Genomic DNA, 8,747 nt, shown 5'->3' on the forward strand with positions numbered 1-8,747 from the left:
CTCCTTTTCAATTTCTAATATCCCATTACTTGAATTATGGGTAATCATTATAAATATAAGAATAATATCACCATTTTCTTTAAGATTAAAATTAATGACATATATATATATATATATATATATATATATATATATATATATATCCATACAATTTTAAAATACAAAAATATCCATTATTCTATAATATATTTTTAACATTTAAAAATATATATTTCTATTAAAAAAATAAAATATCATATTACCATTTTAAATATTTATAACTATTTAACTTATTTTTTTATTAACTCTTAGTTTTTCTTTTTACTTTTATTTTGATATAGCTCAGTAATTATTTTACATTTTAAATTTATCAATTACTTTCCAATACAAAATTTACTTATTTTGATATTTAGTAATTATTTTTTATTTTTTATTTCTTTACATTGCAATATCATTATCAGGACAATGAAAATTTGAGGAAAATAATTGTTACTCTTCTTTTCCCAATTCAATTCAAATTCATAATTTTATACCTTATTCTAAGCTATATACATCCCACCCAAAAAGGATAATGATAAAAAGAAATTAACCGATCTTTTCCCACTGTCTATATATTGTGTTGGAAGTATTTTGCAGTTGTCGTGCATTCCCATAATATTGAAAGGTCAATGTTCTTTGCTTGTCAAAACACTGGACAATTCATGGCAGAGGATATTATTTTATTACAGACCTTAAATAGGTGCAATTGTCTTTGGTATATTATTTCACATGGATCCTTTTTTTGACATATTGTTCACGTATTCTGGATATTTTTACCAGAAGGCGTTCTTTCACAATGATGTATAAGTGATGTAGTTCTATGGACCTGGCTGTGCATATTGAATTTAGAATATGAGCACATGTAAACTAGTTTTCATATAATATAAACCTGTTGTTTTAAATATTATTTTCAGTTGCGTTTTAACATTGTCTTCCAAGTATTTTGCGCTTGTATTGCATTCTCGCCAGAACGGAAGGTCAATATTTTTTGCCCATCAAAATAACGCAAAATACATGCTGAAGACAATATTTTTGCAGAGGAAGTAGGTTCTTGACTGGTAGGTGCTTCCAGATGGTTGATTGGTTTTTCTTAGGGTAGCTCGAATACGGACGGAAGCTTATAAGGACAGAAGTTTATAAGGCAATCTCTCCAATACAAAGACTTTTTTTCTTCTTCTTTTATTTCTTGTATTGGCCTCCCATTAAGTCCCGATTGGCTCTGGATCTGAATCTGAGCTTCGGGATTCCAAAAACAGAAGTGTAATGGGCGGGTCTTCAAACGGCTGTGGAGATCAAGAAAATGATATGATTGAAGCCGGTGTCCAACTGATCGAACCTCCTCCAGCATCAAAAGCGAAGAAGCTGAAGCTCATTCCGCTGATATTTTTGATATATTTTGAACTCGCAAGGGGGCTGTTCGGCGAAGAGCCGCCGGTGCAAGCGGCCGGTCCCCTATGGGCCATAGCGCGGTTCCTCATCTTCCTGGTCATATGGAACATCGCGGATGTCACGCCCCTACACCTGCGGTAGTCTTCCAACCGATTATAGTGAGGTGGGGCACCACCAAACACTTTCTTTTCACCAATACTAATGTTTGTGGACTACGCCTATTACACTTTTTCCTTACTTAGTTTGTGTTTCACAACCAAACAATATTATGTTTATTCTTTATACTAACATACACCCATACTCATTCATTATCATGAGCAATTATAAAAGAGAACAACAATTCCACAGTATAAAGAGAGGGGCATCTCCATGTAATATGAGTCTGCCCATACTCATTCATTATCATGAGCAATTATAAAAGAGAACAACAATTCCACAGTATAAAGAGAGGGGCATCTCCATGTAATATGAGTCTACCCGATAATATATTAAGAACATCAATTTACAATATACAAGCATGTCTTGGCAAGACCAAGTCTCATACTTAGCCAATTTTACAATCAGAGGCAACCCTGCCTTTTACAACCTTGTGCACACCTTGCACGATGGGCAGGTGCTCACCCGAGCTGCCAAGACACCCACGCCAAGTCCTGGCACAAACCCGCACTTCAAAACGACCCCAGGCACACCTTGCCCAACCTTCGATCAACTCCAAGTGTCACCAAGTGAGCGCCTTCATGAAGTGCGCACGAGCTATGCACATATCCCTCCAAAACTGCACACTTGTCCTTCCTTCTTCAGCTCTTGTGAAGATGTCCAAGTCGAATGAGTTGATACAAATGAGCTCCAATGCTCCAATATATATGCTGCCTTGTCCGTGGGTGGGCTGTCCAGCCAACCGCCCACACACCCCTCTCACACGCCATGTTTAAGTCGGCATTGGCCTCTTCCATAGGTCGGCCAACCCATCACACAGCTCTCCAAGTCATGGTATAAACCATCGCTCTTCATTTTTCTAAGTCTGCCTTTCGTCGCACTTAACTCGGCCTTTCGTCTTATCCGTTTGCAGCTCTTCCCGCCCACGCGCCTGTCGTGTGCGCTCATCCGCGTGCCCGCCCGCAATCCCACCGTGTGCAACCGCCCACATGTCTACCCGCGCGCCCTCCGTGTGCATTCGCTCGCTCGCCCACCTGTGGGCTCGCCATGTGCGTTCACCCGCGCGCCCGTTGTGTGCGCTCACCCACGCCCAGACGATTCAACAAACTCGAGGACCTTACATCCTCCTCCACCTGAAATCGTTGTCGTCCTCAACAACATACCATCCTGGTAGCCATCCACCAAGATCATCACTATCCATGATGTCAACTCCTCCACATAAGGCAAACATCCCTGCAACATATGTAGAGCTCCATCTCCATCATGTCTCACCTTAGTGACCAACTGTCACCAAGTACTCCATACCAAGGTATACACCTCAACGGTATGTCCTCCATCAGATATCATCTTGATCCATGATCATCGACCCCTCTGCCACAATCTCCACTGCAGCATTTCGTGTTGACCTCATCATGTGTCCTTTCCCATGTAGTCTTTCATCAGATGCCAACACATTTGTATCATGTGTCATCATGTCTCGACTAATGTCAACATATCTCTGCACATTGGTACCCCTCATGACTCGAACTAGTCAGGTGATTAGTCAAACCATACGCCCAAATCGTAAGAATGCACACCCTAATGCCACCACAAGACTTTTCCTGACTTTTGCTACACCTCAGACTCATCAAGAATCTATCAATCCATGCTCAGGTCCATGGAAACTCCATCCCATATGCAACATGTCATGATGATTGATGCCAAGCCATCCCTGCATCATCAGTCATAAAGAAGCCTCCTTCAAGGCCCCTTGCAAAGTTGGTGTGGTTCCTCCTTATCAAGGCCTCCACACCAACCTTCTTCCAAGGTTGTTTATAGAGAAAGGAGGGCCAGGAAGTTTCCTCCCTGTCTCTCATCCACCCATGTGTTAGATTGATGTTGTGTCCTCAAGTATCTATGCACATCTTCAATCTCCTCACATGTACATCCAAGCTCACTTAGCTTGTCTTTCGTGAACTGAAAGTCATATATGCCCATAGCATACCTGCAAAAGTCCACTATCTTAGCAGGATCTCTACCTCCATAATCCTCATCAACCACTGCCTCTGAGGTAGTACTCGGAGTCCCTTCATTTGCAACTCCATTATGAAGATCATCAGTAGAAGATGCTCCCATCAAGTGTCTCCATGTTCGTGAGGTTGCTTTCTCACTTCCTTCATTCTTCTTCCTGACACTTGCAACGAAGTCAACCAACTTCCTTTCCTTCACTGTTTGAGTCACGCTCCCAAGTCCTCTTTGCTCCACATCCTCATACTTCACATTCGGATCTTTGGGATACAAAACCATAGAAGTCATCCTTGGTCTATACACCAAGCAACTCCTTCTATTCATCGGTACCATCATGGTTCTTCCTTTAGTTGTGATCAAGAGAATGTCCCGGTCCACCATTGGTATGGCTTGTGCAAGCTCAATAAAGTCCAGCCCCAACACCAGAGAATGATCATCCATGTCCACAACCTTCAAGTCCAACTTTCCAAACCACGATCCTACTTTCACCTGAGTGTCCTTTAATACACCATCAACAGCTCTAATGGTAGAGTTGACTGCTTTGAAAGCACTTCATTCCCTCTCCATCTTTGCTTTCTTCCCAAAAGACTTTGCTGCCTTCCTGCTTAAGAGGCTTTGAGTAGCTCCCGTATCCACCAAAGCTGCAAATCTCTTGCCCATCACGGTTACCTGCATAAAACTTAGCTTCAAGGAATCACCTCCCTCTATTGACTTTGTCTTGCGCCTTATATCAGCAACCTTCTTCAAGAATTCGGCCTCAGAAGTGTCAATTGGCTCATGTTCCATCTTGACATTCCCCCTAAGGTACTTCACCTCCTTGTTTGGCTCCTCTAAGCAACCCGATCCTGGTCTAGCTTGATTCCCTTCAAGATTGCCCTTCATCGCATTCTGCTCAAGTGCACCAACCAAGTGTCCACTGACTAAGTTCATAGAACTATACTTCCGAACGTCCTCTGGATTGTCTCAGTAGTGAGTTCCCAACCTGTCAATGTAGTCGAGCTCTTCCTGCTCAATCACAACAACCTTCTTACCAAGAAGCTTCTTCTTTATCTCTTCTTCAACTTGCTTGATTTCGGCCTCCACCCTGGCACTTTCCTTCCTCAACCAAGCTCTTTCATCAAAGAGATCTTGAAGATCAAGACCACTTTGTTGGATCTCCTCATCAAGTTCCTTGAGTTCAACATCTGTCGTACTTTCGCATTGGCTGTTGAATTCTTCAAGTTCTCTCCTTAGTTCCGAACAACTCTCCTGAATCTTCATGTTCTTAGCTTTCATCGAAACCCAGTCAAAACTCCATTGACTCATCTATTCCAACACTTTGTACTGGAAAGCTTCAACTGCACTATGGCTAGACTCACCTATCGTAGGTTCATCTACCGTTCCTACTTTTTCAGCCTTCTCCATGTTCACCAAGTCCCTGTAGCCGCGAACCAGCCCTTGTTCCACTTGTGTGTGAAACAGCTTCCTTCACCTGCAAGTATTTGTCATGAGCAACCCTGCTCACCGGCTTCAAACCAAAGCTCTGATACCACCTTCACTTCGGTGAAGGTGTGTAGCAGCTTACACCTTCAATACCCTGAATCAGCTACTCTAATACCACCTGTCACACCCCTACACCTGCGGTAATCTTCCAACCGCTTATAGCGAGGTGCGACACCACCGAACTCTTTCTTTTCACCAATACTAATGTTCGTGGACTACGCCTATTACACCTTTTCCTTACTTAGTTTGTGTTTCGCAACCAAGTAATATTATGTTTATCCTTTATACTAATGAACACCCATACTCATTCATTATCATCAGCAATTATAAAAGAGAACAACAATTGCACAGTATAAAGGAAGGGGCAACTCCCTGTAATATGAGTCTGCCCGATAATATATTAAGAACATCAATTTACAATATTCAAGTATGTCTTGGCAAGACCAAGTCTCATAATTAGCCAATTTTACAATCAGAGGCAACCCTGCCTTTTACAACATTGTGCACACCTTGCACGATGGGCGGGTGCTCACCCGAGCCACCAAGACACCCACGCCAAGTCCTGGCACAAACTGGCACTTCAAAACGACCCCGAGCACACCTTGCCCAACCATCGACCAACTCCAAGTGTCACCAAGTGAGCGCCTTCATGAAGTGCGCATGAGCTATGCGCATATCCCTCCAAAACTGCGCACTTGTCCTTCCTCCTTGAGCTCTTACGAAGATGTCCAAGTCGAATGAGTTGATACAAATGAGCTCCAACGCTCCAATATATATGCTGCCTTGTGCATGGGTGGGTTGTCCAGCCGACCGCCCACACACCCCTCTCACACGCCATGTTTAAGTCGGCCTTGGCCTCTTCCATAGGTCGGCCAACCCATCACACAGCTCTCCAAGTCATGGTATAAACCATCGCTCTTCATTTCGCCAAGTCTGCCTTTCGTCGCACTTAACTCGACCTTTTGTCGCATCCACGTGAAGCTCTGCCCGCCTGCGCACCTGTCGTGTGTGCTCACCCGCGCGCCCGTCCGTGTGCCCGCCGTGTGTGCCCTCCCACATGTCTACCCGCGCGTCCGCCGTGTGCGTTCACATGCTTGCCCACTCATGCGCCCGTCGTGTGCGTTCACCTGTGCGCCCACCCACACGCCTGTCGTGTGCGCTCACGGGTGCCCTGTTGAGTCAACAAACTCGAGGACATTACACCGGAGGCCCTAGTGACGGCAGAGCTAGCCACAACGTACCTGGGCGACGGCGGCTTCGTGTTATGGGTGGAAATGGCCTTTAGACCCTTTTGGGGATTCCTAGTGGGCTGGTGGAGGTGGATCATCAGCGTTACCAGCAATGCTGCCATTCCGGTTCTCTGTTTCAATTACTTGCCAGCCTTTGGCCATGGTCGGGTCAAAGACGTGGGGAATATAATTTTCATGATTGTCCTAAGCTACTTGTACTTCCCGGGGCTCTCGATTGTGGGCTGGGCTAGACAGCAGTCATTCTAGGAGCGATGTCATTGTTCCAGTTTATCCTAGTGGCCCTGATTTAGATTCCTTGAATTAAGCCATCCCGTTGGCTCGTGGGAAACCAGGGTAACATGGACCGGTCCTTGTATTTCAATACATTGTTCTGTAACTTGAATTTCTGGGACAACACTAGCACTCTAGCTGGGGAGGTGGAGAAGTCGCAGCGGACATACTCCAGGCACTGCTCTGGGTTGCGGTCATGATCGTCTTGGGATACATCGTGCCCTTACTTTCGATATTAGTTGTGCTGAAGCTAGACCGGGACTTCTGGGGCAGTGGCTACCTAGCCGAAGCCACAGAGTTGATTGGCGCTGCATGGCTCAAGTACTGGGTCGAGGTCGGTGCAGCGCTGTCCGTCTCACGGCTCTTTGAAGCCCAGTTGAGCAACGTTTCATTCTAGATGTTGGGCATGGCGGACATGGGCATCCTCCCCTCCATCATGGCCACGAGGTCGCCGACCTTCAATACGGCCACTTGGGGCATCCTTATCTCCGCCTGCGTGACACTGGGGATTTCCTATGCGGTTTCAAATTTGAATTTCATTCGCCAACGCACAATTTAAAAGCTTGAGCATACTATTATGTATACTCCATGCCATAACCTCCAAACGCATTGTGTACCCCATGGTACTGTCAACCCAATTTCTAGGATCCATCATGCCCATGGTGGATCATGTGGCATCATAAGCCATGGTTGATGAATGATGCACAAATTTTTCTATTAATCGGAAACTGTTAGCCGAGGAAATGATGCACAAGCTATATGACTTGCAAAACCATTTCAAATGGCCCATGAACACTAGAACCCATAGTTCCACACTGATGCATGAACAAATTAATCTGGGAACAGACAAAGATCTGAAGTTCGTGAATCTTGGTATGTGTTGCACACGAGAAGAGTGGCGAGTCTTTGTTAGCATGTTCAGATAGTACCGTGATCTATTCATGTGGACATATCCTGACTTAAACGAAAATGACATGCGAATAATCCAACACATCATTGAGATAAAAGAAGGGGTCAAGCCATTTCCGCAGAAGCTCAGAAAAGTCCATCTGTCACTTGAACCCCTTATACAGAAATAGATTACTAAGTTGTTTAAATTTCATAATTCTATATGGGTTTCAAAAGTAGTTCCTACCAGAAAGAAGTCCAGAGAGATCTTCTTGTGCATTGATTTCCGAAATCTGAATCGTGCATTGGAAAAAGATAATTACCATGTTCCGTCTATGGAGCACATCTTGCAAATAATATCTAGAGCAGAATGGTTTTCTCTTCTTGATGGTTTTTCCGGATATAACCAGGTGTTGTTAGCAAAGCCTGACAGACTTAAAACTACATTTAGTACCAAGTGGGGTATGTTGGCTTATCGAAGAATGCCATTTGGTCTCATAAAAGTAGGCACTAATTTTCAGTGCACTATGGACATCACCTTTCGTGGGCTCATCAGGCAGATAATGGTGGTCTACCTTGACGACGTGATAGTATTTTCCAGAAAATGGTTAGACCACTTGCGAATTCTTAAAAATATCTTTGAATGATGTCGAAAGTAGAGGATATCCTTGAATCCCAAGAGGAGAATCTTTGCAGCGTCTGAGGGGAACCTCCTTGGGCATATCATCACCAAGAGTGGGATGAACGTTGGTCTAGACCGAGTTCGGACTATCACGCAAATTCCTTAGCCAATAAGTAAGAAAGCTATGTAGTCCTTCTTGGGGAAGATCAACTTCCTCTGGAAGTTCATCCCAGATTATGCGTAGATTGTCAAACCTATTCAAGATATGATCAAGAAGGATGCATTCTACAGATGGGGAAAGAAGGAAAAGGATGTGTTCACCTATATCAAGCAAGCCATAGAAGAAGAACCTGCATTGTATAACCCATATTTCAACAAATATTTCTTGCTTTACACGTTTGCTTCCGACAATTCACTCATTGTAGTGCTCACTTGGAAGGATGAGCTGAATAATGAATGTCCCATCTCCTTCATAAGTGTGAACATCCATGGACCCGAGCTCAACTATTCCACCATCAATAAACAATGATATGTAGTATACAAGGTGGTGAAACACTTCAGACCCTACCTGGTGAAAAATCATTGCATAGTCTTTGTGCCACACCCAACAGTCAGATTGTTGCTCGTTCAAGAAGACCTGAGTGAAAGACGTGAGAACCAGATGA

General features: G+C 43.9%; 1 pseudogene; it reads left to right on the forward strand.

Moving 5' to 3' along the window:
* Positions 1 to 1,281: 1,281 nt before the first annotated feature.
* LOC149204802 (putative polyamine transporter At3g13620 pseudogene) lies at positions 1,282 to 7,131 on the forward strand (annotated as a pseudogene).
* The last annotated feature ends 1,616 nt before the right edge of the window (positions 7,132 to 8,747 follow it).

The sequence above is a fragment of the Pinus tabuliformis genome, chromosome 1_2 (genome assembly GCF_031772625.1).
Source record: "Pinus tabuliformis cultivar Carrire ecotype Pingquan chromosome 1_2, CPIR1, whole genome shotgun sequence".
In the NCBI taxonomy this organism is placed as follows: domain Eukaryota; kingdom Viridiplantae; phylum Streptophyta; class Pinopsida; order Pinales; family Pinaceae; genus Pinus; species Pinus tabuliformis.